The following is a 26,638-nucleotide window of genomic DNA, read 5'->3' as shown; positions in this document are numbered from 1 at the left end:
GATTATGTTCTGTAGGTTTTTAAGCAGTTAGCACCCCACATCTATAAAACCCATGAGATACTTTGCACATTAATGCCCAATTTTTCCTCTATGTGAGATTTAATTTTATTCCTCTGCATTTTTTATTGAGTAGGGCCAGCAAAAGAAAAAAGACACAACTAATAACATACTGTATATGTAGCCACACCTTTAATCTTTCTGTTTTGCTACATACCAAGTAAAATTCCCTGTTAGAGTGATCACTAAGTAGACATTAAGTATTATACCTACCCCAGACATACAAAATCTTTACTATTCCAATAAATTTTAAGAGACAAATTTTAAATTTCTCTTCTTGCTTTTCACTGACTTTGGTATCAATCTAGATTCAGTAACTAACATTTTTTATTCCAATAAAGCTTCAGGGTTTTGAAAAATTACTTCTGGGCTTGTCCAGCTATTTTCTTCCTTTCCTGCACTGCATACCTGGGTATCTACATCACAGGTAAAATGTGCCAGGATGCACATTCTTTATCTTCCATACCTACAGCAGCAGTCTGTCATGCACACACAGGAGACAACAGGAATATTGCAATGCTAACAGTGTTAGAGAAAAATGCAGTATTTGTGCCCTTTCACACCTTCTCTACCTTTTCCTTTCTAGCTTTATCGCTTAACTGAGAAGATAGGCATGTGTCCAAGCTGTAAAAAATTCCAGATTTAAATATTTCCAGTGGCATTTACTCAGTAAGGGAAGGTCCCTAGAATTGTCTTTATAAACAAACATTAATGTACTTCTCTGTTAATACAAATTTGAGTAATTCAAATGCTGGCACAATATTGTAATAGGTTTTTTTGTCTTTCTTCCTGCATTTCTGTCTGTTTGGTATTTTGTATGCCTAACCATGAAAAATCATTTCTAAATTTGTTTGATCTGTATTAAGACTTTGTAAGGTCACGCTTGATTTAACACAATTTATTGTGACTCTTCCTGCTGAGTTTAATCATAGCAAGATGCAGATTTCTTTCTGCTAGTGGTAAAATTCAGCACAGTCAGATTTGTCCCAGGCTTTGTACATCTGTTTTGCTAATCTATACTCCGCATAGTGAAAAATACAAACCATGTAAGTCATAAATTTTGCTGACTCCAGTGGATATATGTGAAACACCTGAAGTGCTGCATGACAGACAAAAGTCAAAGGAGTTTTTAAAGCCTAAGATGGTGTATTCGTTCTATAATTATTTATATGCTAATGATTACCAGCCTCTGAAGACTTGAAAGGAGTTGAAGAGATTTATTCAGGTCCCCGTAGGATTAAACACACAGCCAGATCCTCATTCCTATTGTTTTGTGCTCCTCTGGAAGCACTGACAGCCAGAAAGTCTGTTAAGTTGGACTGGTCACGATTTGGTGGGAGATGTATCGGCCCTTGGAGCTAAAGTTTCTCTGTAACACTTTGCAAAACCACAGGACTTTGTTTAAATTTTGATACTGATCAGACTAGCATAGAAATATCTGCGGGAATCATGTAGCAACAGGCAATTCAGATCAGGATGGGCCTTATATCCACTGTTTGATTGAAACAAGCAACATTTCTATTTTCTCAGTGGATTTGTTTCACGCCTAGTAACTATCCTATTTGTAATATTCAAAGCTATAGATATAACCATGCTTCAGCTTCAAATTGAATGAAATTGAATTAAATAGTTGAATATTGAATTAAAGTTCAGATAACTGAGATCTGCTTTATCATGTGACCCGTGAAAAATATCTGAATGAGGAGCAAAACAAAAGACAATACTTTTTAACCAAATATAAGAAACTCCTCAAAAACTTCAGATTTATTTTTTCTTTCTTTTTTTTTCTTCCATATTTACTAGTTAATTTCTTTCCTATTATTCTTTATGAGATTTTGATGTTCACTTGACAAGATCAGTTTTGTCATGATGTCAATCACTAACATTGTAACTTTTATTAAAAACTAGAAGATTTGTGATGTAGGATCTCTCTTAAGAATTATTTCAGACTAAGTATCTGTCCCATTTCTTTCACAGAATGATAACTGCTGATGATAAAAAGGGTAGAGGAATTATTATTGAACCCTTCTTATAATCTGGAATGTCTGTTATTACTATTCTGTATCACTCTAAAATATGCAGCAGTACTAGCTAAATAAAACTGAATTATTTAGTATAATTTATGAGATCTCTACAAAATTTATACTTCTACTGAACACTGAGGACAATTTATACATCCTCCTTGATTCTGTCTACCTCTTTATTAATCTCTTTACATCCAGGTTTTATGGGCCTCAGGGTTTGTGACATTAAAGATTAGTGGGTGTTTTATCTACAGGTTTTCTGTCAATAAATAATGAAAAACAATATGCTTGCATGAATGCAGCTTTCAATTATTCCTTCATACACAATAATTTTTCTTTTGTTTACCCCATGCAGTTTGCATCTATTAGGTTTTTATGTAAGCCTGAGGGTATTAAGTAACATTTTGTGGTTTTCTTTCCTCTTGTATTATCATCATCTACTAATTATCTACACACTTGCTGTTACACATAGTGTCCTCTCCCTCCCACATGTACACAGAGACACATGCTAAACTTCTTAAAACATCTTGTTTCAGCATTTCAACATTATATGACAGATGCCTTTCCTATAACACCCTGTGATTCCTGTCTTCCTTACAGCTATAAAATCATTGGGTTTCTTGATCAAAATTCTTATATACTACTTGCCTTTTAGAATAAGTTTCTTTTAAACACTACTCCTTTTGGTATGAAAGTAAAGGAGACTAAAATACCAGCTTTGGAAATGTAACTGCAAAAATCTAAAGTGTAGTTCCTCTAGCATATGCTTGTGAATAGGTAAATGAAGATGTTGAGTGTACTCTGTGGGCCAACTGAAAAATATCAAATGTCAAAAGAAAACTCTTTTCTTAATCCATTTTATATTAGTTCAAACCGATATGGTAATTTTTTATCCAATATTGCCTAAAGACATTGTACATTTTGCACAGAGTTCAGAACTACCTCAGGCAATTCACGATTTTGTCCAAATTATTTTCTGTGGAAAAAATAAAATACTGCATTGGAGGATGTTTAGACTCAAAAAATCTTTCATTTTCTTAAATCAAATCACAACATTCCCTCTGAGTTCACATAGAATTTCTTCTTGACTGAACTGCTGGTCCTTTGTGGTTTGAGTGGATCGTCTCTTCTCTGCAGGTCTGGCCACATCCGTTGCCAGGTGGGTGCCTTCCTCTTCCCTTGTGCTCAACTGGTGTCATGTGTCACAGGTCATGAGTTTGGCTGACGAGCCTGGCACAGGGGCAGCATTATGTGCTATAGACTTCATAGGAGAACAAAAGTTGAGGAGATAACAATTTATGGGAGAAGAGTTTAATGACAGGTGAAGTTCAATGATTTTTTTTCTTAAGTTTAAGCAGACAACTGAACAACCAAAGTTATCATTTCAGTTCCTAAAAGGCTGACTTAGCCTTTATAGGAAGCAATGAAATGAGATGTCAGAGAACAATTTTGGGAAACTTTCATGTTTTCCATCATTATTTGGAATAAAAACAAGAGGCAGTAAGGATTCCATGCAGTAAGGATTCTCTTCTTTTTTTTTCTTGTTGATTTTTTCAGATATTTCCAAAAGAAAAATATAAAAAGGGTTCTACTTTTAAAATTAAGGTTTTGGTTACCTTTCATTTGAAAATGTGTTCTTACTTCCCAGTAAAATATTTATTGGAGTTTTTAAGAAAAAAGAAGTATCAGGACACATATGTATTGCAAATATAGATATGCAGGTGTAAATGTTATGTAAATGAGGGGGTTGGAATTGGATGAACTTTAAGATCCCTTCCAATGCAAGACTTTCTATGATTCTGTGATTAATTCATGTATTGAAAATTTACTGTTAGCAATACTGATGTTGAAACAGGAAAAGAAGTTTAGGACTGATTTCTCTAGAGTAATCTACCTTATGTTAAAATTTTTCTTAAAGTCTTTTTAAAAGAAAATGCTGTCAACCCTTATATTATCTAAAATTTAATTCTATTTGACTAACCATCTAAACTGCTTTGCACTTACCTGAAATTTCTATGAAAAAGTCAAGAAGAAAACCTTGCAAGACATTTTTTTAAATTTATTTTCCTGAGAGTTATAGAAGGATTTTTAATTGTGTTACTTTTAGAAATAACACAATCTTAAAGAAACACAACCAAAACCAAACCAAACAAAAGAAACCATAACTGAAGTTCATGACTGTCATGTTCAGGGGTGCGTGTGTCTTCATTTTCATTTTAGTTTTCAATTTCACTTTCATTTTCATTTTCTTTTTCTCTGGAGGTGACATGGGAAAAGAAATTCAGAGCTAGGCAATCTTTTCAGAGTTATCCATTCTGCGAATGGTACGCCTATAACTATCTGTCCTAACAGTTTCCTTGAAATTTTGGAATTTGAGGAGTAACCTTGCTTTTAGTTTGACAAATTATGAATCCAAAGAAGTCAATAAAATATGAGTTAGACTATATAATCTCACCCATATATAAGCAATAAAACCCCCTCCTTTCTAGATGGATCAAAACTAGCTTCATGAAAGATCTAAGCATATCTAAGTGTCAGTTATGTATCAGGAGGAATCTTTAACTTTTCAGATTTTCAAAAGAGCTGTTGGAGTGTTGGGACCTACCTGCTGATAACAGTGTACAAGGACCAAACCTCAGCTGGTGTGAGCTGATACAGTTCTGTGGAAATTAATTACTTTACACCATCACAGGCTTGCCCTGGTTGTTCAAGCAGTGTGTCCAATGAGAGGATGATCCTGCCCTGATAAATCTGACAATGCAGCATGTCCTGAAATAAATTGAAAAATAGAATCGGAGTAGTTTATTAGTTCTGAAGTGGAGAGAAACTTCAATGGAAATACATACAGCAGCTTGCTAATGATCAGAATCCCTGGATGTTAGGAATTTGCTTGAAGGTAGCAATACTTTCACAATATGGTAGTGATTAGTTTTGTTGCTTGCTAACGTTTCGTTGTTTTGTATTTAAACTGACTCAATTTTTACAGTAGCAATGAACCATGTTTCTATAAAACACTTCTGTTGCAAAAGCTATGAGATATGGCTAAAGGAAAAATCTGATATTTCACTGCCTGAAGAAATAGAATATTTGATTTGTTCTACACCAATGTTTTAACACATGAAAGTGTATGTATTTGAAGAACAGATTTGTTCTGAATGAAGCTCAAAAGGCAGTTTGTATGACTTGCATGACTATTTATCTAAGAGAAATGAACTTTTTGTCATAGAGAGAGAGCAACTGGTAAAGGCTGATATACCAATAGATAACAGAAAAAATAGATAGATGTTTAACGCTGCGAAGGTATCTTCACGAAGTCATAGAATGGTTTGGGTTGGAAGACACCTTTCTAAATCATCTAGTCCAACTTGCACTGCAATCAGCAGGGACATCTTTCAGTAGACCAGATTGTTCAAAGCACCATCCAGTTTGGCCTTGAATATTTTTGATGACAGGACATCAGTATCTTCTCTGGGCAACCTGTTCTCGTGCCTCATCACCCTCATCATAGAAAAATGTATTCTTATGTTCAATCTAAAGTTACCGTTTCTCAATTTAAACTACAGGCCTTGGTAAAAAATCTTTCTCTGTCTTTCTTTAAGCCCCCTGTATACATTTAAAGGCTGCAATAGAGTATCCCAGAGCCTTGTCTTGTCCAAACTGGAAAACCTCACCTCTCTCAGCCTTTCCTCATAGAAGAAGTGTTCCAGGCTTCTGACCATTTTTATGGCTCTCCTCTGGACCCATTCTAAAAGATCCATGTCTTTCCTGTGGGCCCCAAACATACATGCAGTACTCCAAGTGGGGCTTCACAAGAACAGAGAAGAATCAGCTCCACTGACCTGCAAGCCATGGTGCTTTTGATGCAGCCCAGGGTACAACTCGCTTTCTGAGTTGCAAGTGCACATTGCCAGGTCATGCCTACTCTCTTATCAACCAAAGCCCTCAAGTCCTTCTCTGTAGGCCTGCTCTCAATTCATTCACCCCTCAACCTGTATTGACACCGGAGATTGCCCTGACCTATGGGCAGAACCTTACACTTGGCCTTGTTGAAGGCCTCATCTCATGAGGCTCACATGGGATCACTCTTCAAGCCTGTCAAGATCCTCCTGGATGACATTCTTTCCCTCTAGGAAATCAACTTCACCATTCAGCTTGATGTTGCCTACAAACTTGCTGAGGGTGCTCTCAATCCCACTGTTTATGTCGTTGATGAAGATATTAGTATTGGTCCCAGCACAGACCTTGAGAAACACTACTAGTTATCCATTTTCACTTGGACATTGAGCCATTGACTATAACTCTTTGTATACATCCAGCCAGTCAGTTCCTTATTCACCTAACAGTACATCTCTCAAACCCATCTGTCTCCAATTTAGTGGCCAGAGTGCTGAGGGAAACTGTAGAAGAAGTCTAGGTAGATGGCATTTGTAGCTCTTTCCTTGTCCACTGATGCAGTCACTCCATTGTAGAGGGCCACCAGATTATTCAGGCATGATTTTCCACTGGTGAAGTCACGTTGGCTGTCTCTAATCACCTCTCTGTCTTTCATATGTTTAGGCATGTCTTCAAGCAGGATCTGCTCCATGTTCCTACTGGGCATGGAAGGCTGGCTGGTCAGTAGTTCTCACTGTCCTCCTTTTTTATCTTTTTGTCCCGTTCTGTGATTATCTTGGCCACTAACTGGCAAGTATTATATGTCTGATTACAATATTGCTTGTATAAGATGAAATGCAGAGAACAGTTAATAGTGGAACTGAAGATACTTTCTTTCATTTTATCTGACACCTTTATATCCACTGAAGAGGGTTTACTGATAGTACAACTCCTAAACACTGCTAAACACACTTTCTTTGATAAAAAAACCCGAGGAGGTCCTGAAATGGATCAGAGAGCTGAAAAGTTATTAAGTTTGAATGATCATGACTTGTTCATATATTATATCTAGAGAGAGAGAGAGAAAGTATGCATATTTATTTTTCACATGAACTTATTCGCACACCAGCACGCATTTGATGTTTAAAAGCGTTGTTTTCACAAGACTGAGAACAACTATGAGAAAGAACAGGAACGTAAAGAGACTGCAGTAAATGTCTGTTGGACAATGGTTTGATACATATTTCAACTTCAGTCTTTAATGGGAGAAAATAATGTTGAACTGTGTAAAAAATATAATTCTTTTGACAGGACTTTAAAGTAGCTGTAATAAGAACTAAACTAAACAACAAATGTGTAATATAGGTAATATGAGACATTTTTTAACGTATATCCTAAAAATGTTACTTATTCAGTAAAAAACTGCAAATGATAGAAGCATTGGGGAGCTCAGTGCAATTATAGTGTTTTCACATGTGTATACCCAAACCTATCCAGAAATAATGAGCTCATATAATCTGCAGGTCTTTTAAGCATATAAATGATCTCAGAGTAGGTGTTTTTGTTAGACACCTTAGTATATAGTACAGGGCAGTAAGGAAGGTGCTAGATTAGATGAAGCTGGGACAAGTTTCCCTGTGTATTTCATATATATATTTTTAGTAGCAGGTCTGTTCAGAAACACAGTTTGTATTGTGATTTTGTACATAATCTTCAGTTAAATGTGCTAGTTTAACAAACAGAAAGATAAGGGTAGCTTAGAGTCTGTAAATACCTGTTAGGAAAGAAATAGTTGACGGCTGAGAGTTCTACAATAATTTAGAAAAAAATACAGTTTCTTGTGCCTGAAAAGTGAAGGAAGATAAATGCAGTAACAGGGCACCTGCTCTTGTTTTACTTGTTTGTTTGTTTTTTAATCCATAGAATACTCTTCCCTAGACAATACAGATGGTAGGCTTTCTTGGCGATATCTCTGTATTTGCAGATACTCAGTAATGTAACCCATCATGGGCTGTGTTCTGTCACCCTTTCCAGAAGGAGCCATCTGTAAGCAAAGCCCGGACTTCAAATTGCCCAGGTGCCTTGTTAACATATTTGCTGTTTCTGTCCAAAATACCCTTTGTCTAATGGACTCATAGCACCTTGAATTCAGCTGCAGACTTTGTAAATATCTAACTTTATTGATTCTGTCTCAATCAGATGTAGAAAAATTTTTGTATCTGGCTTGTCCATACCCAGAAGTACCTGTTAGATTGCTGAGACACACTTGTTTTAAGGCATATCACAGACAGAACGTTTGCTTTTGCAAAGCTAACATACTTTTTATTGCATTACGTTTAAGCAGATATTCTCTACACAGGAACTAAATACCTCCATGAATTCCCCCTGAAGACTATCTTCCTTTACACAGGAAGCAAAGGTATGTGCCTATTCCTTAGAAAGACAGCTGCTTTACCATTTTAAAATGTTGGTGAGGGACTGAGATTTTTTAGTTCACTGCATATGTGGAAAAACACACAGCAGAGATAACAGTCATTGTGCAGGTCTCTGTGCTTTTGTTACTCCTAAATGGTGTGGTTGGTATTAAAAGCCACATAAAGAATGTCACAAGAAGGAGTAAACGCACTATTTCTCACTTTATCCACAATTGTTGTCCCCAGAGGCCCAGAGCCCTGATCTTACAGGACTCATGATTGTGTCTAGGGACAAGGAAAAACTGCAGGAGACTTTTGCTTTTTCTAATATTTTTGCTTTATATTGCTATCTTTTCAGCAATGTTAAATGATACTTCAAAGCAATATTAAAGCATAGGTACATAGAGTAAGAGTTTGAGATGGCATCTTAAAATTACTCTAAAGATAGCAAATAGCTATAATGAGGCAGATTTATGTGTGGTTTGTTCTGTACCTTTGCGTAGCATAATTGCATACAAAAAATTTACTTGTGTTATGTGACCATGATGTGCCTGAGGCTCCCCCAAGAGTTAAGTTTTTAACACAAGATGAAATTACAATGAACCAATGTCACATTGTCTAGGAGAGCTCTGTTCACAAAACTAGTGTTTCAAATGCCATTATCATCTCAGCAGCAGGTCACAAGAGGCGTATTATTGTTTCATAGGATTTTATTTTTTAGGCAGTTGAAGCAAAAATTTAAGCAGAAATATTTTTGTTTTGGTTTGTGTTGGGCTTTTTTCTTTTGCTGTGAAAAATAAATTCTTATTTTATTTGCTAAAATATATATATATGTATACTCCCACCCCTCCCCCCCTCAAAAAGTGACTATGTTTTTTCAAGGAAAATAACTTCATCTTTTCTTTAAAAAATATTATTGTAAATTTTTATCTTACTCTAATTAACCTCTGTTAAGATTATTAAGTTGGTCGACAGTGTATCTATCATAACCAAATTACTTGAAGGAGCTGTATGTTAAAAGAAAGAAAAATTAATATGAACTGCCCATTTTAAAAAGTGTTCCTTTAAACAGATGTGAACTAAGTCCTCAGAGAAATGTACTTTCAGTTCTTTTTATTGCAGCTTGCTCTACTCATGTTGTTACCCCATATTTCTCTTTTCTTGTCTAATCTGAAATCATTCCAGTCTCCCCTAAAATCACTCAATCAGCTCATGAAGCCACAAGCAGATGTAATCAAGAGTGTAATAAAAAGTGGAATAAAACCTGTGGGGAAGTGTGTGACAGAAGCCTTAAAAAAAGGAAGCAGTACACAATAATAAAAAAATGAAATTAAAGGAACAAAGGAGAAATGGTACGGAGCAGAGAAGGCAAGGAATTGTGTGGTTGCCTCTATTTTTGCCTGTAAATTAAGACTAAGCTGCAGAAAGACATGCTTGGGGATTAGAGGCTATAATTTCAGTGCCTTGTCAATATGAGTGTGCAAAACCACTGGAGAATAATTTCATGAGTAAGATATCTCCAGGTTCTGATCTCTTCCACCTTAAAATACACTCAAGTATTATCATACAGGAAGCTATTTAGCCTCAGTTGATGGTACTTCATGTGAAGCAGTACTGAGCGTTTAAAAAATCTCCTTCTGTCTGGAGAGCAATTGATGGAACCCCTTTTTTTTCAACTGCATTCTGAGGCAGTGGTGTGGGAAGAGAATCATAAGAAAGTACAGTGAAATGGAGAGTGACTTTTTATTATTGCTGGTCTTGCCATGCCATGACAAATGGGCAACTGAATAAAAAAGATTTTTTGACTGTCTCATTCTCAGACTGGTGCAAAATTTTACTGTGATAAAATCTTGAGCAAAAACCCCCATTTCAAAAATTTATATTATTAATACTAATAACTTGCTATTAGAAAAATAGCTTCTATACACAGTTATTGGTAGATCATTCTCTGATTCAGTAGCAAAACCTACTTGATCAAAACCATATTTCAATAAATACAATATCAGCCATTTTTATTTGACAGGTTTTGCTAGACATCATTTTTGGTGGCATTACACCACAATGGTGAGAAATGAGCTTTCAAATTCAGTAAAAAATATCCCAGCAAATATCCCAAGAGTTTTTTGGAGGTGGCAGAGAGAGATAGCTGGCCTGCCATATACCACACATGGGCAGTGACAATGGCAGAAAGAAATATTGCCAAAATACTTAAATTAAAAAAAGCCTTCAAGTATAAGTATCCATATATGTGTCCCTCGATGGCTAGAATGAAATTCATCCAAGATGAGGTAGGTGAAAAGAAGGTTATGTTATCATTGCTGTGGGAAATAACAGCTAGAGTACTTTTTAAATAATATATTTTAATATTTCCTGGCTGAAGGATAAAATAGCAAGCAGAACATAAAAATTCTTATGCAATAGAACTCCCCTGATTCTCAGGTGAGGTTAAAAAATTTGAACTCTGTGGGGAGTTATGGCTATTTGGCTTGCTGCTTCTATCAAACTGTATTGCATGGCCATTAGAAGAACAGTCTCTTAAAGCTGCCTATGAGAGCTCTATGCATTAAAACCATTAGTGTCTACCAAGATCTGAGTTTATACTCTACACTATATTAAAAATGTTCCTCTAAATGGCCACAAATCCACATTGTGTCCATAGGGTCCAACATATAAAGTCAATATAATACTATGGGAGCAATAATGGTTTAAATCAAGGTGTATTGGTTCAGCATATATTCCACTTACTTGTTTGTACAGCTGATTACACTATAGTGTATCTTGCTTGAGCCAAACCTATAAAACACGTATACTAGGAAAGGTGTTATAGTGTAGCCTGGTATTTAATGCACAGATCTTGTTCTTACAGCTGTTCTTAACAAGATCATTCAGACACTCTCTGTCTCCCTGTGCCTCTGCTCCTTTTACCCCACAGTCAGATTTTGTTCATGGCAGCCCTTCCAAACATGTCCAGTTCTATAGAGAAACAACTGAAAATCATTTTCAGAAAAATAAAATCCATCATGGAAATCTTCTTCCCTAATAATGCAAAATTAGTTTTTGAAGAGTATAAAATATTGACATATATGATGATTTGCTATATGCCAGCTGCTTTGAGTGAAGCAAATTAAATTACAAACTTTTTTTTTAAATTTTATTTCTCTAATATCCTTAAAATTGGGTTACAAACTATTACCCCTACAGTTTAATGTTACCCCTAAAATGGGTAATAGTGTCCCTTTATCAACTTCTTCCAAGATAAAAATTTAAAACAAATGTTCTTTTAAATTATTTGGATTACAGATAATGAAAACAGTAGCATAGTTACATTATTATCCAATATCAGTAACAAATACCATAGGCCTTCATCTTTCACTTCCTGCAATTTTGTGTCAGAATAACTTAATTGAAGGACAAGCAAGATGTCTGGAGAGTGCTGGTTTTGAGGTTAAAGTTTTTACAAAAACATTAGTAAAACTAATGGCAGACATGCTGCATTGGTTTAGCTCTGACAAGGTGATGTCAAAGTCTCAGAAGTGTTCAGGGTCAGATATTTGTGATAAAAATGCTTCATGCAAAATTCAAGTTCATCCGTATGCAAAAAAAAAATCAGTGAGAAGCCAAGGAAGATACTTTTACAGGCAGATCCTAATACAAGCTGCATGGCTGAGAACGTCCTGCCCACACACACATTGCAAAATGCTACAGGCTGTCTCTGGGGAAATGAATAACTACAAACTTTACTAAGTTCACCCCATCAAGATACAAAATGGTTAAATAACTATAGCTTCTTTCATTTCTTCAGAAGAAAAGGATTGGCAATACAGCTTATTTTTGAGACTAATCAACTGTTGATTCAGGATAGTTCATATAGCTTCATATACAGTAAATGACAGTACAATTTTTACTCTGAAGCAAATAAAACAGTTAGTATGGTAATTCCATTATTTCTGTCTATAATTACTGGCCATTGTGGTTACTATCTAAAAAAAAGTAAATCATAATTTGCCAGCAATTGCTGTATCACAGTATCTGTGAGACTATAGTTATTTCCTATTCTAAGGACTGAGAAACATTATATTTCAGATATCATGATCTAGTAAATGTTTCCAACAGCTGACTTTCTGATAGCAATCAGTATATTCCTAAAAATGCAAATAGCTGTTAGAATCAACCATTTAAATCATATAACAAATTGAGGATAGCAAAACCAAAAAGTTTAATCTTTTCCAGCTTGTAATGCAGAGCCAAATAAGCTGCTGAATGTGCCTCTTTGGAGGCAATCCTTTCTGACAGCTCCCTGCTGAATCTGTGCAGCTGACTGATTTTGGGCTTTAGCTACTCTTAGGAGTCATTCACCACAAGCTGCCAAAACCTTCTATGGTTTTTTGGGCTGCCCCACCACTTTGCTTCCAAGCTCAAAAAAAAAAAAGAAATACAAACTTCTATCAAACCTGACCTCAAAAAAAAAATCACTTCTATCAAACCTGACCAAGATCTAGAAATAGATACTCAAATCAGTCTCTCAGAGAACTTATTCTATATAATTGTTTTCGTCAAATAATCTTCTTTTCACTATTCCTTGTACATCTGAGTGACAGAGGATGTAGAGATCTGCCATTAACTAATGACTCTCAGAAAAAACTAACCACTGCTTGAAAGGCATCAAAATAAGACTGAAACAACAGAATTTGAGATCTCCACGAAATGCAGTTTCTGAATCAGCTAATTACACTTTGAAAGACAGCCATTAACCACTGGTAAAGGGTCTTCATAATCTCAACAGTCCATGTCCTAGAGAAGTGTTTCTGAACCTTTTTAAATTCAAGGGCCACTTAACCTTTCTGCAAAAAAATCTAAGCATTGCTTTTTAGAGTGTCGCCACAGTCTCATACATTCATTTACAACAGTTAAATCCTACTCATTTATTATTTTCATTTTTATAATTTGCCTTCCCTGTTTGTCAGCCTGTTTGGATTGTTAATTTATGGTTTGTCTGTCATTTTTTCTTTTTTTTTTTTTTTAAATCTTTTGCAATCATTTTGTAGGTCAAAAGAATTCTATTACTAACCTATTACTAACATACTAACAAGCACAGGATCTAGTGAATATGGGAAATTACCAATTAAGAAAGGAATTAGTTTTGTTTAAATCTATTTTTGAATTTCAGGCAACAAATTAAAATATTTTGTAGAAACAAAATTTAAATTTTCTATAGAAGACAATTTTTTGGTTTGGTTTTCCAAAAGGTTAAAAAATGAGCACATTTTGCAAGTTCCACGGTATATTGCAGACAGAAAGAAGCCAATATGCCTATATGCTAGTTTGTTTGTTTTGTTACAGTAGATTGTCCACAAATAATGTAGTTTAACTTCTGAGCAGATAAGTTAGCCAAGCTGGAGTTCCAGGTAGCTTCTAGTGTTCAAAATTGCTTTTCTAAATGAACTCTGTTACCCGTTGTCCAACTGTGCATGGATAGGTATTCAGTCATATAACAGCTGCTGCTACCATCAAGCTTTCAAAAACAAGAAATGAAATGATTAGGAAAGGGAGATGGCAATCCACTGCATTGTTCAACAATAACAGCTCAAAAGAAGACTAATGACTATTGGCAAAAGTTGTGATCATTGTCTTTCTATAATTACTTTCTAGATGTTTTAATGAACATTGTCTTCTAACAATGTTTCAAATATCTTACTGTAGACACTTGTGATGGGTTGACCCTGGTTGACTGTCAGGCACCCACCAAGCTGTTCCATTGCTTCCCCTTCTCAACAGGACAGAGAGATAAAAAGGGACAAAAGGCTTGTGAGTCAAGATAAGGACAGGGATATATCACCCAGTTACCCTTACAGGCAAAACAAACTTGACTTGGGGAAAGTACTTTAATTTATTGCCAATCAATGAGAGTAGGATAATGAGAAACCTAAAAACACCTTGCCTCCATCACTTCTTTTTCCCAGATTAAATGTCACTCCCAATTTTTCTACCTCCTGTACCAGAGCAGTGCAGGGGAACAGGGAATGGGAGTTTCAGTCAGTTCATAACTCTTTCTCTGCTGCTCATTCCATTTTACATTCTTTCCCATCTCCAGTGTGGGATCTCTCCCACAGGAGGCAGTTGGAACTTCTCCAACAGGAGTTCTTCCCAGGGGCTGCAGTTCTTCACAAGCTGCTCCAGCATGGGCTTCATTCTCCATGGAACTACAAGTCCTGCTAGGAACCTGCACCAGCATGGCCTCCTCTCCCCATGGGGCCACAGGTCCTGCCAGGAGCCTGCTCCAGTACAGGCTGTCTCCAAGATCACAGCTTCATTCAGGACACATCCAGATGCTGCAGTGTGGGGTCCTCCACAGGCTGCAGGTGGATCTCTGTGTGACCGTAGATCTCCATGGGCTCCAGGAAGACAGCCTGCCTCACCATGGTCTTTACTACAGGTTGCAGGGGAAATCTGCAATCCCAGAGGTGCTGCAACCATTATGGATGGGCTTGGCCTTGGCCAGCAGCGGGTGCCTCTAGGAAATGGCTGGCATTGGCTCTGTTGGACAACAAGGGCAGCTTCTGGTGTCTTCTCACAGAAGCCACTGCTGCAGTCCCCACTTCTCCCTGCTCCCAAAAGAAATACAAGTTTCAAAAGTTGAAAGGAAAATATATCTGTGCCCCATAAAACTGCCTGGAACTTGGTAAGAGAGTGAGTTGACCGTGGAAATAGCATGTGTGTACACAACAGTGTATTACAAATATCCATTAACGTATCACATCAGGACAAGACCAAGATTAGGGCCCCATTGAACAAAATTTATAGAGACACTGATGCTCTAACAGAGTTCTAACCCGATACAACAGAAACATATTTTGCTGTGAGTGTTATTGTCATTATTTTGAACAGGAATCAAGGAGATTTCCCAACATTTTGGCAGATTCATAAAGCTACAGTTTAAGAGAGGAATCATGTCCCATGACTATGGCAGTGTTCTCAGAGGAGACAAAGGATGCTGGGTCCCTTCCTGTCTGCAGGTAACAAAAACACCCTATGCTTATCGACAGGTGTCAGACACCTGGTACATCTCATACAGCTAAACACTTCCTCCCAAAAGATGATGGCATACTCAGACCAATCTGGAGGCCATTCTGTCACTCACACATGGTTCCCTTATTGTGTGGGACTGTACTAGCTGGTCTAGGCCAAAACGCTAATGAGGTATGTGGAAACACTTGAACAGCACAGGTAATGCTGAGCATCAAGCCCATGTCCTCATCCTGTATAGTTTGCAAGGATAAACATAACCACAAAATCTACGACAGACCTCGGGAATAAAAGAGGTCTCCTAAAGTCTCTACAACCACATTTACCTATGAGCACATAGCGGTCATGGTCATGCGTGCATCTACTGCAGATGGCCTCATTGCCAGAGAAATTAGGCTCCACTGGTAATGACAGACTGATGAATTCATCCCCAAAATAGTTCCTGGGCTGTGTCCAGCTCACCCAAAACCCCAAACCTAAAGCAAGAGTTTCAACAACCTCTGTGCAGCAAAATAATTAAATAAAGGAAAGGATTTGATTGGTTCTAAACAATAATAAAACTATAAAGTAAAAGAATTATCATGAGGATTTCATGGAATCACTATAGTATCAAAGAACTATGTCAAAAATTAAACGGAGGCATTGCAATCACGTTTCCCCAGGATCAGAAAGGTAGACTGTAAAGTTTCCTGCTTCACAAGTCCCATGGGAAAATTAACGTCAGGGTGAAATGATCTGTTCAAAGTAATTATTTTGCACTTAATCCCCAGAAATCACTTGGAGACTCAGAACAATGGCTACTAAGCCCTTTGGCATGTGGCCACAATCCATGAAAATATAACATAACTCTGGAGAAGGAGTATCTTCTCCTCATTGTGCAACTTCAGAACTGTTAAAACCTTTTCAAAGACCCCTCCCAGAGCACAAACCATTTGCTGAAGGGATATATCAGGCATGGCAATTCAGTTTGCAGACGTGAAAAGAAATGACTCCTCTATCTGTGTCTGATGCATGTGTTTCATATTTATATCTGCAAAGAAAAAGAAATTCTTCTGGTAGGGTTTCCTGACAAATAACAGATATACTATTACATAACTAACATCCCAGCCCAGGTTTTGGTGGGTAATTGAAGGATTGCTTGTCCTAGAGATTAAGTTATTTTTATTACATTCAGATGGTTCAGTGCAACTCACTTTACAACCTGTGCATCTCCAATTGTGGCAAGTTTAATCCCAACGCATATTTGTCAAATAATCTAAAAGGGGGTTGGTATGGGATTTCTCTCCTTAGTGTCTTCAAAATCACCAGTCTTAAAAATAGTTTGAGAGTGATGTATGTTCAAGCTACATCCAGTGAAAGCCAATGAAGAATTAAATATTCTGCAACTGATCTCTATCTTATTAAATCAGTATGTGTTTTTATATATTGATTTAAACTGAGAAGTCAAAACAGTGGAAGTTTATTTTAAATATAAAACAGGAGCAAAGTTATTTATAGCAAGAACGAGAGGAAAGTATAGTTAATAAGAAATCCCTAGTGTTCATCTTAGTTCTTTAATCTACTGATTGCCTTCCAGACAGATCTGACATGCTTTTAGATTAACATTTCACAAAAGAACATAGTTTTTTATTGAGTGTGATGAAAAATTCAGCCCCCAAATAAAAATTGTTGATTACCACTAAATATGATTTTTTAAATGCTGTAATGCTTCATTTACAAAAAAAATATTTCCACGCTCTAATAAAATCAGATTCTAACCAACTCTAACACTGACTATAATTTACTAAAAGAAAAATCTGTGTCTTAAGCTAAAACAGGACAAAGACTGAAACAATTCATCTGGAATGCACTGGGTGGCAATATTAATAATAAAATTGCTTTTGGAACCATAAAATATTTCTCCATACAATCAGAAATTTTGGTGATATAGGGTTGAATTTCTGGCCTTTGTGAAATTAAAACATCAATGCCATTGACTCCAGTGGAGCTGCTAATTTAGCTTCCAGGAAAGACTATAGCTTACATTTCTTTAAAGCTTATGGCCTATATTTACATTAAATTAAATGTGTCAATTAACATTGTGGCAATGAAGGTACTCTTTTAATAACATTCAGATTAAAATATTAAGTTTTCTTAATATTTTTATTTTTCTTCATCCCATTATGTAAAGGCAAGCCCTACTGCTGAATATGTAGCTCATGAGCACATTTGGATTTGCTTTCTGCAAAATCTGCCACTGAGGATGAGCATCATTTCCAATAACTTGCAAACTATGGATATTTTCGACCCTTCTCTCCAAAATATCTGCAGACTATTTCAGACTGTTTTATACAATGACTTTCATTAAAAGCAAATAAAATAATGCTAAACTTTGGATAGTGATATTACCTTTGTTTTCACATACTGTCACCTTTATTTGTCTTGTTAACACAGTCAGAACTACTGTTAGCCTGACTTTTCATTTTGTGGGGGAAGCATTACAGCCATTCACCAGATCTCCCTCTTGCATGTCGTGAATGACATGTCTGCAGACTCCACAAGTTAATAAATACAGGTTTAGCAGCTTCAACTTCCCAGGCAAGGTGTGTGGAGCACAGGCAGTGAATCACAACGAAATTCTGGCCTGCCCAATGCAGCAAATGCAGTAAAGACTGTCTTTCCTGAGAGGCCCAGAGCTGAACTGTAGCTGTCTGGAGTGGGGTAATGTCAAAAACATAGGTGTCTCCTGGAGGACTTGAATTAAACTGAAAGAGGTTTTTCGGGATCTGAAATTTGGACACGTTATTCATATTGCAGTTAGATGATTAATTCCTACTTGTGTACAGCACTTGAGACCGTGCTTTCTATTACCTTCTAGCAATTCCTTCCTTATGGGAAAACAGATTTAAATACAAAACTTTGCGTGGGAATAATACATTTAAATGGAGTGTGAACTGACTTCATGTGCCTATAAGACAATTTGGCTGTAATTCTCAAATCTCATTGTCTCTTATCTGAAAAGCAACTTATTTGAACAGAAGTTGATTTAAGGGCATCTTTTATACATGACAAATTATTAAATCCTCTGGTTTCACATTAAACATGAATTATTTGGAAAGTCCTGATTATCCTTTCAAGCTGTCACTGTTCAAAGTGAGTTTATTATGTTCTTGCTGAGTTGCTTGTGTAGCTTTCTCTTTTCTTTTTTTTTTTCCCTTTTGTTTACTGTCTGTGTTGATGGAAAACCAGAAAACATTCAGTCAGTTAACATGGGAAGTATTATGGGTAACTTGTTTTAAAGGCATGACATATTCTATGATAGTCCCATTTTGCTACACAGATAAAACAGCTCTATTGTGAAGTGTGTGCAGGGAGGATTTGAGGAGAATTTCAAATACAGAACATTATTTTGTCTATTTCAGCATTTGCTGAAGTAAAGCTGCTGCAGTTTGGTCTACACAGGGCTAAGTTGGGAAAGGTGCTATATCCTGAAGTTCTTATGAAAGTCAAATAAATTTCTTCTTTTCCTGGGGCTCTCATGTCAAAACATATGTATAACCATGCACACATAACTTTCTTTAATATAAATTCTATTAATATTTCATAAGCCCTATGTACAGTTACAGGTTAAAATATTAAAATAATGCTCCAAGAGAAGTAGGAAGTTGAGCTGCAAGTAGAGAGGATGCAAACGATACTATGTAAATATATACAAGAAAAAAAACACAATACTTTTCTGAGGTCACCTAGATTTCTATGAGGCAAATAGATTTGAAAAGTAAATTTCAAGGTCATTCACCCTGACATCAGTCATTGTCATAGTACAGACTACCTAATAGACATTGTTCACTGGTGGACCTTTATCTTTCTGAAGTTTTCCCAGCCCCTTTCAAAGTTAAAATGCTCCCCATTATTTATCAAACATGGGAAGAATAGTCATATGGAGCAGAGATATCAAGCAAGGCCTATCAATAATGTTTATTTCCATCTGAGCATACAATATTCATTCGCAGTGCACGATTAGAAGATCACCAATCCACATGTCAGGGGACATACTACCTGTTTCTTGCCTTTGTTGTTCTTCTTCTCTTGTCCTATATTTTTGTTTCTATCAGATCACATCTAGGGCCCAATGGGTGATTAGTTTATGGGAATCTCAGTGTTATTAGAAGTAAAATGCAGCACACAGTAAGAACAAGACCAATGACAAATTTTATTCAGCCTTCATGCTATGTTATATTCTCCTTCAAAATTCCAACGAAAGGTATAACCAAAAACCATACAAAGGTATATTGCCTTTGAAGCAAATCGTGAACTGCTTCCTTCAGCACTAAAATCTTTCTAGAAAATGTCTTTTTCAGTAGTGATCCGCTGAGAGAGACCTATATCTAATGTGATGGTTTTAGGTTATGCCAGGAATATTATTGTTGCTTTAAATAAAAAGAGAAGGCAGTTGTGTTCCCTCCTGGGAAGTCTACAGACAACATTTTAAACAGTATGGTACAATTTTCTAGCAAGTCTGTAGACTACACAAATAATTCATGGGGGGGGGGGAAACTACATCAATAAGCCTAAATTTCTAATTATTTATTCAGTTTTGCAATCTGAATCTAAACATTAAGGCCGATTCTTTCGTTGGTTACATCAATATGTTACAGGGCTGGCTCTACAAAGAAACAGGCTAATTCACGTCAGAAATGAAGGTGATATGGAACTTCACATGGTAACTTCATAGATATTTTCTAGTTCTCCGTTCCTCTCATGCCTTTCTTTCTTTAAAAAAAGAGCAAAGATTCCACTAAGATTAATCAATTCTGCCACTGGTTTCAACAGCTTTGAAAGAATACCTTATCAGGGATTGCCAGGTTGGACTGTTCTTTCCTTCTCTGGAACTGGTGGCAGCAGGGAAAAAGCAGTACTTCCCGAGTACCTGGAACCCTCCCTTGAACCCAGCAATAGTTACAGCTCGCAGGTTTCGGCAACAGTTAGGATTCTCCCAGCTCCTAAGAGAAGGCAGGATGGTGGCTGCTACCTCTCTATGCCTGTCTGACAAAACACATGGCCAAAGGTGGTGGGAGTTCTGATTCCTTCCTGGAAGGATCTTCCTCTTTTGCCCCTGCTATGTGGCTCTGGTGAAGGGACGTGGTTTATTCTTAAAGAAACAGTTCTACAAAACAATGTTGGAAAAAGAGAATAAAGTACAAAATCTGCTTTAACCGTGATGGAAGATAACTGAGATTTTCAGCTTTTCTCAGTATGGACAGAATTTTACTAGCCTGGTTTCCCTCAAAGCTGGATGTTACTGTGTGTGATTTATAAAAACACCATTTTTCAGAAATTGTCTTTTTAAAAATTTAAACCAAAAAACAGATGTGTCTAAAAAAATCTCCTAAAGTTGAACTGAGATGACTGAAAACAAGCCCTGGATGACATAGCAATCTGACAGATTAATAGGATACAGGATACTTGACCTCTGTTTGAATTTCATTGCTGGCGTATTGAATTCATAATCACTCTTTCTTGGATTTGGATATAGAACTTCCTTTTCCTAGGTGTTGTGTGTTGATGATATCAACAGATGCAGAAAAAATGCCAAGACTGCAAGAAATTAAATGGGCATTAGCATGTTAAGATCCAGCTTTAAAAGGCCACTTAAACAATGAGCAAATCATGGATATATTGTCTACATTTAAAATATTCTTACTTTGAAAAGGATTTTATATATCATACAGAAATTTTTAGATTCCTTGGAAGAAAATCTAAAGTCTACACATAAATTAAGGCAGCTGTGGGGAATGGTTTATAAGAAATATTATGCTTTTTATTTTAATATATTTTTTAAACGTTTTAAACTCTTCTGAAAGTTAAGCTCATTTAACAGGCTTCTTAGATTCTTTAATGGTTGTACATTTAGATTTAATTAGTAGAAGAAACTTCTTGCATAATATCCAAAAGTTATCTGATATTTTCATAGTATATCTGGAAAATTGAGTCGGTTTCCACTATTATTTTTTAAATTAAACTTTTTGGCACCTAATGTATTAATCCTGTATATGCTATCAAAGATCTGTATTTTCTGGAGAGTTAAAACTTGAAAATCTATAAATCTAATTAAGAACTTAAAGTTTCTGGAATTCTCATCAAGACTAGTTCCTGTACAATAAACAGTAAAAAATAAGTAATACCAAGTAGAAATATGAGATTTAAAAATAAATCAGTTACAATAAAAAATGTTATATCCCTAAGTTATCAAAAACATGTAACAAAAGAGTCTTTCTGATTTGAGATATATTCATACCATGAAAGTATTCTGTAGGTTTGTTAATGCAGAAACTTTTAACCTTTACATACACACTGAACAAGAAACAGTTTAAATTGAGAGTAGCTTGTAATTTAGCTTAACTACACATTTGTAAAGTCACTGAGTCCAGTCCAGACGAGGGATAAAAGGAGAATACTTTCATTCATTCTCTAGTAATTCATTTGTTTCCCACCATCAAAAGACAGCTCAAATATACCAGAACAGATCCAGGACACAATACTACATTTCAAATCCCCATTTATTCTTAAAACCTAAACCGTTACAAATACTTACTTTTCAGCATCTCATGTGATGACATTATGAAGTCTAGTTGTAAAGGTGCAAGTCCCCAAGAACTTAGTATACAGAGCACAGTATAAATTGTATGCAATTTCAAGATGTTACTTTACTTATGAGAGGTGGATAAATGTAAATTCAGAAATAGCACCTGCCATTTCCTCATTCCTCATGCTTCCTGTAATTTCTTATTTTAATCCAAAGGCAGACTGAGGATTTATCATTAAAGTTAAGATTTCAGAGCCACTGTCTGCTTACTGACCTATATAAGCATGTTCTTGTCAATGAAAATATTTGTACCCATGTCCACCCATCTTTAGTATATATAAAGATAGTATGAGCAATGCACACAAGATTCTGAGGACAATGTGGTTCATCCAGTCCTCATTCACATTAAATCTTGCAAGGAACTAAAGCTGCCAAGCTTCTATAATTACAGGTCCAAATGTTTGTGCATCTGGGCTCTTGCACATGTGTAGGAGTGCACCAGCTGTTCCCTTCCTCTGCATAATTTTCTCCTTTCCATTTTACCTTGTGAAGTAAGGCTTCCTAAGGCAGCTGATAACAAAATTGGGATCAGACCAGGATGAACTTCATCACCTAGCTCAGAAGTGAGTATCTCAAATGCATGTAGAGCTATGCCAAGCACCGTAAAAACTAGGATTTCTTCTTTGATCCTTCTGTTCACTTAGTGAGGCAGTAAGAGAGTAAGAACATGTGAAGGGCGAGCTAGAAATCACATCCAGTATGCAGTGGGTTAGATTGTTGTTATGGGCTTAGGGGATGATTGAAGAAGAGACAGGAGCACAGTCAAAAGCATTTGACACAGCCAAGTACAGCAGGATCAGAGCTGTGAAGCTGAAGAGTCTGTGCCATTCCTTGTTGTGTAAAAGCTGGATAAACAGGTGGGTCTCCTAAGTGAAGATATGGCAGTAACAGCAATATATTGAGAGGTTTATGCAAGGAGCTTGCTAGCAAACTGGAGCTAGTGATGAAATTGATTCATAAAAAAGCTCGGCAGTTATATTAATCTTTAAAAAGCCCTTTATAATACCTGCTTAATTAAGCTTCGAGACCCCAAGTAAAGATGTTTTTTAACAGTTTAAAAAGAAAGCAAAGCAAAAACCCCAAAGGAACAGAGTCACTAAAACACATACTTACAGGGATAAAGTCGGGTCTGCATGACTTTCAGATTTCTGCTTTTCAGACGCAACTTGTGCAGCTATTTTTCGCTTTGTTTTTATCACAGGGAGTTTTTATTAGTTTAGTTAGGAACCACCCTAAAAGTAATCAAATCAGAGGAATATTTTTAGATATTTGTCTGCGTGTCACTTACAGGGTATCCTTTTTCTACAAAGCAGGCCATAAAGTGAATGGTCTTCCACAGGAACCTGTTGACCTTACTGCTTAGGAAAAACTAAGTGTGAAAGGAAAGATTTCTAATGTGTTCTCAGTGTCATTGAATCTGGACTTCTATTGGATTAAGTGGAGAACAGAAAGACTCAATATAATGCTGCCTGCCATACCATGAGGCACAAATTTTTCAGGGAGATGTTTGCTCTTTTTCCAGAGGGACTCAACTAATAGCCTAAAGCAAGTCCAAAACCTAAATGGCTTTACAAAACAGAGCTGATTCTTCCAATTGCACTGGGAAATTATCTGATACCACATGTAAAATCTGGGCATTGGGACCATGTGCCTCATACTGCTGCTACTTAGCAAGAAGCTGTAGTCTCTTCTAAAAGAAACTTCTGAGTGCTTTTGGACAAGAGAACTTTCTTGCTACCATAACTAGAGCAGAAAGTGGTAAAGCAGTAACTATGAAAGATTCACAGCAGTAAAATAACAGTGCTGAAATCTTTAGTTTCCTAGAAAAGGAAGTAAAACCATACAGCTGTTTTTCCCCCTTTTAACTTCTCCTTCAGAGATATTTTTCTTATCTCTTATCCAAAGAGCCTTCTTATCTCCAGAATTCTTTATTCATAACTGTTCAAAGGAAATCCTTGCTGTTCTCAATATGGACATAGGTTACATCCATCTGTTATATAGCTGACTTTCCCTGTTCCATCAGCATTGATTAATTCTTATTACACTATTATATTAGATATTCTTAAATTCAAATTGTACTCTTGAGTAAGTAGTTTGAAAAAGGTACTATATTTCAATAGACAGTAATTTTGTTTTATGGTAAATATTGACAAAGAATGTTCTCCAGTCTTGACAAAACAAATGTATATATTTTCATCTTTTCTCATATAAACCTGCATGCCCTGTTACTTTGTCATATTTATCCATCACTCCCAGCCTTTCATATCTGTCCATTTCAGTAGCATTGCAATCCTATTTTGGTCAAGATGTGTCTGAATTTTCCTTTTCTATTATTATGCTTAAGCTAGTTTGTCAGGTAAAATCTTTATTATCCACATACTTCCATATGCTACCTACAACTGGTAGGAACTGTTAAAAGATGAATATGGAGACATGTCCATTTGTTTGTTTTATTTGCAAAATAAGACACAAAACTGTTCAACACAATCTACTCTGCTCTTAGTTCAGTAACCATTAAAGCACACTACAGTGAGTGTGCGTCCTCCCACATGTTCCTACTTCTTTTATTACTGCTCATCTAAATTTAGTTTGTCAGAAATTCCAAACGGGAATCACATGTTTTTTCTCCTGCTCTCAGACACTCATCGGGGACTTAATGACTTAAACTTTGAATCAAAATGAAGCAATTAGTAGGCCCCAGTATCACCTCGTAACAGGAAATGACAAATAACATAAACAGTTGAAATTATAGACAAAAATGTAAGTAGGCAGAATGTAATTATTTAGGCAAACTGTGAAGTGTCCAGGCCACTGGAGCCAATGGGCAAACTGCTGGAAACCTTATATAAAATATAAGGCATGGGGGTAATTATACTTAGTATTCCTATCATATTTACATCTTCAAAACACAAAGTCAATGAACTAGCCATTATTAATTTTTCGCAACTGTTCAATACAATGATTTACCAACTTGATCTGTAATATCACTTCAAAACCCCACTTTTCTGCCCATCATTCTCCTCAAAAATTGGCTAAAGGCTTAAACAAGGGAAGGAAAAATCTTTGTCACAAAGCTTACTGGATTTTACTTCAATCTTCTTGGAAATTCGATTTCCTGTCTTTCAGTAATCTGAAATTTTGGACACAAATAATGTGCTTCAGCATGAAAAAAAAACCCCAAATCTCAAATCTCCAGACAGACTTAAAAAGAAATACAAACAACCCAAACTGAAAAGTATTTCTTTCAAAATTATAACATAGAATGTTTCATTCAGACCTGAAATTCCAAAATTCCTGGTTCAGTCTTTTTTTCTCTAAGATTTCTGAGCTGTCGGAATGGACAAATTTTGATGGCCCCTGTCAAGAACAAAGTCCAGATGTCAGAAAAAAAAAATGCACTGATGCTGTTAGTAACTGTGCTGAAACTCAGCTTGGCTTTAAGTCCTTGTAGCAGTTGATTCTGAGTACAGGATAGTGCTTGGGCACAAGGGACTCTCTATCTGTTCTTTTATCTCCAGATTTCCCCATCAGCAGATGTAGCTGGCTTATCCTGGATTCAGAAGCCTGATCATGATTCAGCATGCAGGAAGTGTGAGCAATCAGGGACAGTGGCTCATAAGCACGCTTGAAGGCTAAAATTAAAATATAAAATGCTCAGACTTGCAAGGGATCAGAGTTTCCAGATCCATGCTGAGAAAGTTGGAAAGGCATCTTTCCAGGTCCAGCCCTGGACGCAGAAAGAATTTGCTACAGTGGACCCATAAATCTACTGGGCTATTCTGAGCTGGATGCCCCTGAGCTCTGTCTCAGAGCTTTCCTTTCACAGAAAAGCTGGAGTGTATATCTGAGGATTTTTGAGAGACTGTCATTCTCTGACAGTAAATTTGTCTCAGGAAAATTCTGACCAACTCTAATTTTACCTGAAATTCTTTTGGTTCTATCAATATCTAATTCACGATATCACAAAGACAGAATCTTTATGGGATGTATAATTTTAAGACCTTTTGTCTACATTTGGAAGTAGACACTGTTTAAGAAGGAGTTTGTAAAATACATTATGCATGTATGCATCTTTCTTAGCTGTACAAATTGATCTCCAGAGTTTGCCATAAAATGCTAAAATGCAAAGAGCTAGAAACATGAAAGAGTACATGGAGAATAATTATTATGCTTCATTAATATAATAAGATAGTAAAGGAATAACATTAGTTTGTATTGGTTGGTTAATATTTGTACAATTCTTTGAATATATAACATGCTCCATATAAGCATTAAATTATTATTAATATTAGGCTGTTGAATTTCAAATTAGGCTGTGTTGTACTGCTTTTACTTGCCGGGTACTATGGAAATGGATACAAGCCTAAGAGGATGAGTAGTAAGTAGATCAATCAGATCAGATCAAATCAAATCAAATCAAATCAAATCAAATCAAATCAAATCAAATCAAATCAAATCAAATCAAATCAAATCAAGACTAAACCTTAACGAGCATTGCTGAATCTATTTTGCAGATGGCAGTAATGCTTATGCACCTGCTGCTGTAATATTTATTGAAACACTTCCTTCTGACTTAAGATATTTTTTACTTTTCTGTAATATGAATGGACCAACAGTGAGCC

At 36.1% G+C, this 26,638-nt stretch overlaps 1 long non-coding RNA gene across 2 annotated transcripts; it reads right to left on the bottom strand.

The window, feature by feature from the left end:
- Window positions 1–3,132: 3,132 nt before the first annotated feature.
- LOC108502969 lies at window positions 3,133–5,745 on the bottom strand. Of its 2 annotated transcripts, none has more exons than XR_001876672.1 (3): window positions 5,623–5,745; window positions 4,687–4,850; window positions 3,133–3,342 (listed from the first exon to the last, which is right to left on the bottom strand). It is a non-coding gene; the product is annotated as an uncharacterized LOC108502969 (long non-coding RNA). The 2 variants fall into 2 exon arrangements; XR_001876671.1 differs by lacking the exon at window positions 3,133–3,342 and adding an exon at window positions 4,044–4,337.
- Window positions 5,746–26,638: the final 20,893 nt, after the last annotated feature.

The sequence above is a fragment of the Lepidothrix coronata genome, unplaced genomic scaffold, assembly GCF_001604755.1.
Source record: "Lepidothrix coronata isolate B3197 unplaced genomic scaffold, Lepidothrix_coronata-1.0 Scaffold127, whole genome shotgun sequence".
In the NCBI taxonomy this organism is placed as follows: domain Eukaryota; kingdom Metazoa; phylum Chordata; class Aves; order Passeriformes; family Pipridae; genus Lepidothrix; species Lepidothrix coronata.
The sequence above is the reverse complement of the archived record's forward strand: the minus strand, read 5'-3'. Positions and strand labels throughout refer to the sequence as shown.